At 49.4% G+C, this 8258-nt stretch overlaps 2 pseudogenes; both read left to right on the top strand.

Moving 5' to 3' along the window:
* The first annotated feature begins 661 nt into the window (after nucleotides 1-661).
* On the top strand, nucleotides 662-815 carry LOC144756876 (5.8S ribosomal RNA; annotated as a pseudogene).
* A 437-nt stretch (nucleotides 816-1252) lies between these two features.
* Nucleotides 1253-7969, top strand: LOC144756727 (28S ribosomal RNA; annotated as a pseudogene).
* The last annotated feature ends 289 nt before the right edge of the window (nucleotides 7970-8258 follow it).

Below are 8258 nucleotides of genomic sequence, written 5' to 3'. Positions count from 1 at the left end.
TGCATGCCACATCACCTTCGACATGAGATTCATATTAGGGGTGAGAAGGCACGTTGTTTGATGCCAAATTCAACATATTTCAGTGGTATAATAATGGAAATAATGGAGCTAGTGACCTCAGGTTTGCCAGAGTGCTATCCCATGTTATCCTATGGACAGCCTATCACTTATAGTGTACTTTAAGGGTAAAGGCGACCATAGAGACATATCAGCTTGCACTTACGTGTCCGCAACTTTAATATACTGCACCCTGCTTTCTGGGCTCAGGAGGCATTCCTTACGGGTGGCTGACATATACTAAAAGTAGTGTATTGACTTTGTCACACATGGTGAGAGCAAAGTGGAAATGGAGCATTTGATATTGTTCCTGTATTTGGCAATGGCAGGCCTTTGGTCGTTAGTTTACTTGGGTCACCCAGGGTGGCACAAACAGTGCTGTATGCCTTGTAGACCTCTTTACCATGCCCTGTGTACCACTCATACCATAAACTAAGGAATTTAAAGGGGGTAAAGGGCATGTCAATTGGGGATGCCAATTACACACATCAGTTTTAGGGTGACAGCACTGGCACTGGAGCCGGACTAGCAGGCCTTAGTGCCCTGTCAGAGCCAAAAAACAAATGGGGCTAAATGTGGGAGGATATCTGCAAAAAGCCCTGGATTCTTACATCAGTGGATTACTCGGTTTGCGCATCGATGAAAAATCCAGCTAGCAGCGAGAATTAGTAAGAATTGCAGGACACATTGATCATGAACACTGCGAACACATCTTGTGGCCCCAGGTTCCTCCCTGGGCTACCTCTATCTGAGGGTTGCTTGATCCTCAGTCGCACCTGGGCTTTTCCAGGGCATGGCTGGGGATTTCACAGGGTAGCTCCGCTCACATCAGTTCCTAAGGTCAGACCACTGATCGCTCAAAGCATGATCTTACCCCCAGTCCTGTTGCGGAGATACGCCATCTGCACTCCTGGTCTTTCACCCCCTACCTTGGTGGGGTGCAGGTGACAGGCATTTCCTGGGGTTGCCTGGCAGTGTACCAAGCGTGGCTGTGTGTGGTGTCCCACCATTGACTGTGTGCACCGCCTCTGGCACCCACTTCAGTGGCGGGAAGAGGACCACATGGCTGCCCACGGGTACCTGTTCCCACCTCGTCCCCCCACGGGCTTTGGTCTCTGATCCGGAAAAGGGGCGCTGTCATGACCTTAGCACCTGCAGCTAGTCCTGGCTCCCCCCACTCTTCGGCATCCAACTACGACCTCAGATCAGATGGGACGATCCACTGAATTTAAACATGTTACCAAGAGAACAAACTAACCAGGATTCACTCAGTAACGGAAAGTGAAGACGGTAGAGCACAGCGCCAAATACCCTCCCAGCAGCAGATGCAGGAGTTGTGGCATATAGAAGACTGACTCCCCAGAGTTGCTCAGGGAGGCCCAGGCCTTCTGATCAAGGCTGACCCCATGGATGGTAGTAGGCCAGTAGCAGCCCTCTTGGGACTGCCATCTGGGTGCACCGGACCCCCTTAGGGTGCATTTCCTCTGTGTCAGTGCACTGAAACTGGCTCTGGGTAAGCTGAGAAGCCTTTGGGGTGGCAGGTGGCTATCTGCTCCAGTGGAGAGTGTTACAGCCTCTCTGGCAGCAGCTTTGTGTCTGTGGTGGGAGGGAGATTCGACCCCTCCGATCACCCCAGCAACCGCCCTGAGCCCTCTCGGGATGTGCCAGAGCTGGGAAGGGGGATGGGCTGCCCAGCTCCCTGTGCAACTGTTGACTTGGCGGACTGTGCTCAGTGCATGCTGCCTGTGTCGTGCCACCGGGTACATGTCGACTGCCCACCTGATCTGTCTTGAAACATGGACCAAGGAGTCTAACATGTGCGCGATGTCTGAGTGAAACTCTGTGGCGCAATTTAGGTGAGGAGCAGAGCGCAACTGCTGAGGTGGTATCCTACCAAACCCCAGAGGTGGGCACACTACTGGCCTTTCTCGCCCGCTCTATCGGGGAGGATCATGTGTGTGTGTAAAATGACCCAAAAGATGGTGAATTAGGCATGAGCAGCGTGAAGCCAGAAGAAACTCTGGTGGAGGTTCGTAGCAGTCTTGATGTGCAAATCTGTCATCCGACCTGGGTAAAGGGGCAAAAGATTAATCAAACTATCTAGTAGCTGGTTCCCTCAGACGTTTCCCTCATGATAGCTGGTGCTCGGACACCCCAGTTTTATCTGGTAAAGCAAATGTATATAGGTCTTTGGGCCAAAACAATCTCAACCTATCCTCAAACTTTAAATGGGTGAACCTTGCTCGCTGGTATGGAGCTAGGCATCAAATGCGAATGAAAAGTGGACAACTTTTGGTAAGCAGAACCGGTGCTGCAGGATGAATCGAATGCCGAGTTGAATAGCCTGATGCTCATCAAAACCCAGAAAAATTCAGCCATCAATCCGACATTTTCTATCTCTTAGGGTCGGAACAGCCTGACATCTTATTCCTGACCGAGACCTGGCTCACAGATGATTCTTCCCCTGATATCCTGGCGGCCATTCCCCCGGGATACTATATACTGCAAGCCAACCGCCCCTCTGGCAAAGTCGGCGGCGGGGTTGCAGCCATCATTAGGCACCCAATTCGGCTTTCCCCTGTAGCTATTCCCAGCATTCCCATGACTGACTGTTTGGCACTCAGGTTGGAGCAACCTGGGTCCTCGCTCATTTGTGTCCTAGTTTATCGTCCTCCCCAACTTATGCCAAACTTCTCAGTCCAGTTTGGTGAGCTTATCTCGCAGCTGACCATTAACAACACCAATGTTCTGGTCCTTGGCGACTTTAATTATTGGCCATCGGACCCTCATGAAACCTCTGATTCACATGCCTTTTCTGATCTTATGCTGGGTCTCAACTGTACCCAACACATTCACACACCCACGCACGTCAAAGGTCATATTTTGGACCAAGTATGGACCTCTTCGCTAGACATTTCTACTCCCCTCGTTCTCCCCTGTCTTTGGTCCGACCACCTGCTCATTACCTTTTCCCTTGCCAAACCTCCCCGTGCTAATATTACCCGAGATTCCAATTTTTGGCGCGTAATTGGAACAAGGCCGATCTTAATAAATTCACCTCCCTCCTGAGCCTATCTGCCCCGTCCGCCACGGAACTTTCCCTCTCCATTGACTCTCAGTCCGATAACCTCCTCCAATGGCTTGTCTCCGCAGCTGACTCCGTGGCACCTTTAAAACCTGTTAAGACGCGGCGCAGTCATGACGCCCACAGGTGGTTCACCGAGGAACTCAAGGCACTGAAACTCAGTCTCCGTCAGGCCGAAAGACGCTGGCGCCGAGAATATTCCCCCCAGACAAAAGCTGTCTTTTCCTCACATTTGAGGGAATACAAGTCTGCTATTTCTCGGGCCAAATCCAGCTACTTTTCTAATAAGATCTTGAATTCCTCTAACAAGACTAAAGATATTTTCTCTATTGTTGAGGAATTATCTAACCCGTCGAGAGTCACCATTGCCCCCCTCCCCTCCCAGCCCCTGTGCGATTCCCTGAATCAGTTCTTCGTGGACAAAATTGTTAAAATCAAAACTAGCATTTCTGTTCATGTCTCTTCTGCCTCCTCCCCTCCCAACCCCCTTCATCCTCACCACACTCACACCCTAACCCAATTCCCCCTCATTTCAAAAGACAATTTTCTTTCCCTCTTGTCTAAAATTTCTTCTGGTTCTCCTAGCGATTGTTGCCCCCCATCGGCCCTGCGAGAAGCTTTCACTTCCTGCCCGGATCCCCCTCTAGCCCTCTTAAACAACTCTCTGACCACGGGGGTGGTCCCGGGATCCTTCAAACGGGCAGAGGTGGTTGCCATTCTGAAAAAACCTACGGCTGATCCGGCCATCATGAGCAACTATCGCCCAATCTCTCTCCTTCCCTTCCTCAGCAAAATCATGGAGTCCCATGTTACGCAAGCCCTTACCTTGTTTGTAGAAGAATCTTGTGTTCTGGACCCCCAACAGGCTGGGTTCAGACCTGCGCATTCCACAGAAGCAGTCATCCTCTCTGTGATGGATGAATTACGCAGGGGCGCCGACTCCAACACCTGTCAGGCTCTGGTCCTTCTGGACTTGTCGGCCGCCTTCGACACGGTCGACCATGATATTTTGGTCGACCGTGTCAGAGAGGCAGGCATCCAGGGCATTGCCCTGGACTGGGTACGCTCCTTTCTGACCCACCGCCATCAAGCTGTCAGGCTGTCCCAGTTTTCTGCTTCTCAAGTTGAGTTGACCTGTGGTGTCCCACAAGGCTCCTCCTTGCCCCCTCTTCTTTTTAATTTGTACCTGGCCCCGCTAATCCGCTCCCTCCGTCGTTTTAATGTCTCCGCGTTTAACTACGCGGATGACATTCAACTGGTTTTTACTATCGACTCCGGGGATGAATCCATTTCCACTTTCCAAAATACCCTTTGTTTTATCAGTGATTGGATGGGCACAAACCATCTGAAATTGAACCCCGACAAGACCGAGCTGGTGCTTGTCGGGGGACCCTCCAATCCCTGGCACTCTTCCTTCTGGCCTGCCAGCCTTGGCAGCCCCCCCGATCCTGTCAACTCAGCAAAAAGCCTGGGAGTTGTCATTAGTAATGATCTATCTATGACACCCCAGATCAGCGCTGTAGTTTCCTCTAGCCATTTCCAGCTCAGGAAAATACGTAAAATTTCTCGCCTACTCACCACCGACGCCCTTATTCTGGCCTTGCTTGCGTTCGTCATGTCTAGGCTTGATTATGCTAACGCACTATACGTAGGCATTCCTGCATACCAACTCAGGAGACTTCAGCTGATACAAAATCAGGCTGCCCGCCTGATATTCCATCAGCCTAGAGACCAACATGTTCAACCCCTTTTAAAAAGTCTCCACTGGCTACCGGTCTCTGCCCGATGTAAATTTAAGCTTGGTTGCATCATTTCCAAATCTCTCACTGGTCATAGTCCTTCCTTTATCTCCTCCTTGCTTCATCGGTACGCCCCTTCCCGCACTCTCCGATCATCTCAGATGGCCTTACTGTCTGTCCCTAGATTCAAGCGGAAGAAACACGGAGGCCTTAGGTTTTCATATTTAGCCCCGTCCTTTTGGAACTCTCTGCCTCTTCCTCTTAGGTTGGCTTCCCCCTATTCCAGATTCAGATCTTCCCTTAAAACGCACCTCTTCACTGAAGCGTATCATTAGTTGATTTCCCTTGTTATGTTATTGCTTGTCTCTCCTCCTAGCTCTCTCCTTATAGCGCCAAGGAACCTAATGGTGTTAGCGCGCTCAATAAATTAATTTAACATAACATAACATAACAAGATGTTGTCTCTCTTATTTCGAAGCTGCACCACCTTCCAAATATATAACGTCAAATCAGTTCATATTAAGTCCATATTGAAGAAATAGATGTAATTCTTTCTTTGAGTGCTTTTTATTTTTCTTAATGATTAAGCCACAGCCGACGCGTTTGGTTCCGTAAATCAGAACTTGTTCAGGGCATTCATTGGTCTCTCGAAACAAATAGCAATTGTAGTGCTATGAATCGATAATTTCCTCTTCGTTGCAAGCATAAATGTCACGCTCCCAATTCTGATAATAAGCGTGACGTCATTAAACCACAATCCAGAAACTACAAATATAATACAGCGTTATGTTATGTTAGTCAATTCAAAGTATCCAGTCCGTTTAGTATCTCGGACCCAGTATTCACCATGCCGTTTCAACAAGGTTTATCCACCTGAAACGATCTCACGGCGTCCTGATTCCCGCCCGTAGTTCGAAATACGGCGCCAGACTGTCAGGCCCATCCCCAGCCATTTCTGGTTCTGGGAGCCACAGGGGCTAAACCACAATGAATAGGAGGGCTGCTGCAGTGCTCATGGAATCCCAAGGTGAGGGCGCGGGTTGAGCCGCCTCACATGCAGATCTTGGTAGAAGTAATAAATATTAAAATGAGAACTTTGACGGCTGAAGAGAAGGGTTCCATGTGAACAGCAGTTGAACATGGGATAGTTGTTCAAAAGCAATGGGCGAGAGCCGTCCGGAAGGGATGGGCAATGGCCTCTGTTGCCCTTGGCTGATCGAAAGGGAGTCAGGTTCAGATCCCCCAACCCCAAAGAGGCGGAGATGGGCACTCTCGTGGTTGTCAAATATGGTAATCCAAACAATCCGGAGAAGCTGATGGAAGCCCCGGGGAGAGATCTCTTTTCTTTGTGAAGGGCAGGGCACCCTGGAATTGGTTTATCCTGAGAGATGGGCCCGAGCCTTAGAAAGCATTGCAGTTCCTGTGGTGTCCAGTGAGCTCACTGATCCTTAAAAATCCTGGTGAGATGGTGTGAAACTCACACTGGGCTGTACCCATACCTGCAGCAGGTCTCTAAGGTGAACAGCCTCTGGAATGTTTGAACGATGTAGGTAAGGAAAGTCGGCAAGACAGATCCATAACTTTGGGATAAGGATTGGCCGTAAGTGCTGAGTCGGTCGGGCTGGGGTGTGAAGCGGGGCTGGGCACGTGCCATGGCTGGACAGGACGCCATCCTCCAGGGCGGCGGTGACTTTAGACGCGAGCTGGACTCTATCTGTGGATCGCCCCAGCTGCGGTGGCTGCCTCTCCATGGGATACGGGGGTGCCGTTCTGCCTCGGCCGAAGCCTAGCAGCTGACTTAGAGCTGGTGCACACCAGGGGAATCAGACTTTTTAATTAAAACAAAGACCCATAGTGGGTGTTGACGTGATGTGATTTCTGCCTAGTGCTCAGAATATCAAAGTGAAAAAATTCAATGAAGCATGGCTAAACGGAAGGAGTAACTTGAATGAGCCACTGCATGGTTGTACGTGAATAACCAGATGCATTATCATCTAATAAGTGATGCACATTAATGGATGAATGAGATTTCTACTGTCCCCATCTATCTAGCGAAACAGCCAGGGGAATGGGCTTGGCAGAATCAGGGTGGAAACAAGTCACTTTTGAGCTTGACTCTATTCTGGCACTCTGAAAGGACATGAAAGGCGTAGGATAAGTGAAAGACCCTCAGGCCACCAGTGAAATACCACTTCTCTAATTGATTTTTCATTTCACTGGTGAGGCGGGGTGGCGAGTCCTGTGGGGCTCTCACTTCTGTCTCAAAGTGTCCAGTGCCTGCCGGGTGTGACCTACTCCAACAGTGGCAGGTGGGGAGTTTGACTGGGACAGTACACCTGTCAACGATAAGGCAAGTGTCCTAAGAAAAGCTCAGGGAAGATAGAAACCTCCTGTGGAGCAGAAGGGCTAAATCTTTCTTAATATCGATTTTCAGTATTAATGCAGAACGTGAAATGGGGGCCCTCATGATCCTTCTGATTGTTTGGCTTTCAAGCCGGAGGTGTCGGAAAACTTACCACAGGGATAACTGGCTTATGGGGGCCAATCGTTTATAGCAGCTGTACTTTTTGATCCTTCAAAGTCAGCCCTTCCTATCTTTGTGAAGCAGAATTTACCTATCGTTGGATTGTCTACCCACTAATAGGGAACATGAGCTGAGTTTAGACCATTCTGAGACCGATTAGTTTTACCTTACCAATGTTTTGTTGCAATAGTAATCCTGCTCAGTATGAGAGGAACTGCAGGTTCAGACGTTTGGTGTAAGTGTTTGGCTGAGGAGCCAATAGGGCAAAGCTACCATCCATGGTATTCTAATTGAAGCCCACTAACTCAGAATCCCCTAAACCCTAATGATACTGCAGTGCCATTGAGCCTCGCTTGGCCTGGGGTAGCCGGCCTGGTGTAGGGCCTCTCGCTTGGGGACTGGAGTGTGGACGGAAGGGGGCAGTCTCCATCACCCTTAGTGCGCAACATGTTCGTGGGGCACCAGGAGCTAAATCATCCGTAGACAACATGATTCTGGGTCTGATGCAGGGATTCTGCTCATACACAGAACTGTGCACAGAGACCCAGGACCTCAGTAAATTGTGGTGGACCAAAAAACTCACCTCAGTACCTAGAACCCCTAACCGACTAGCATCAGTGTCACATCAGCTCTTTGACCTATAGCAAAGGTACCAATGATTAGACAACCCAGAACATGCGACTTAGGTTACTCTCAGGAATGGTGGGAATCAAGAACACTCTTTTATTTGTTATTCTCATACCAGTACACACCAAGGGCAAAAAAAGACCCAGTAAAGTTTAAAATGTTTATTTTAACGACGTGCTCTAAGATGCAGTATTTTTGCTATCAAAAGCTGGCATATGATTAAAAA

Source organism: Lissotriton helveticus, chromosome 5_1 (assembly GCF_964261635.1).
Source record: "Lissotriton helveticus chromosome 5_1, aLisHel1.1, whole genome shotgun sequence".
Classification (NCBI taxonomy): domain Eukaryota; kingdom Metazoa; phylum Chordata; class Amphibia; order Caudata; family Salamandridae; genus Lissotriton; species Lissotriton helveticus.
Note: the sequence above shows the minus strand (reverse complement) of the source record. Positions and strands in the feature narration are given on the sequence as shown.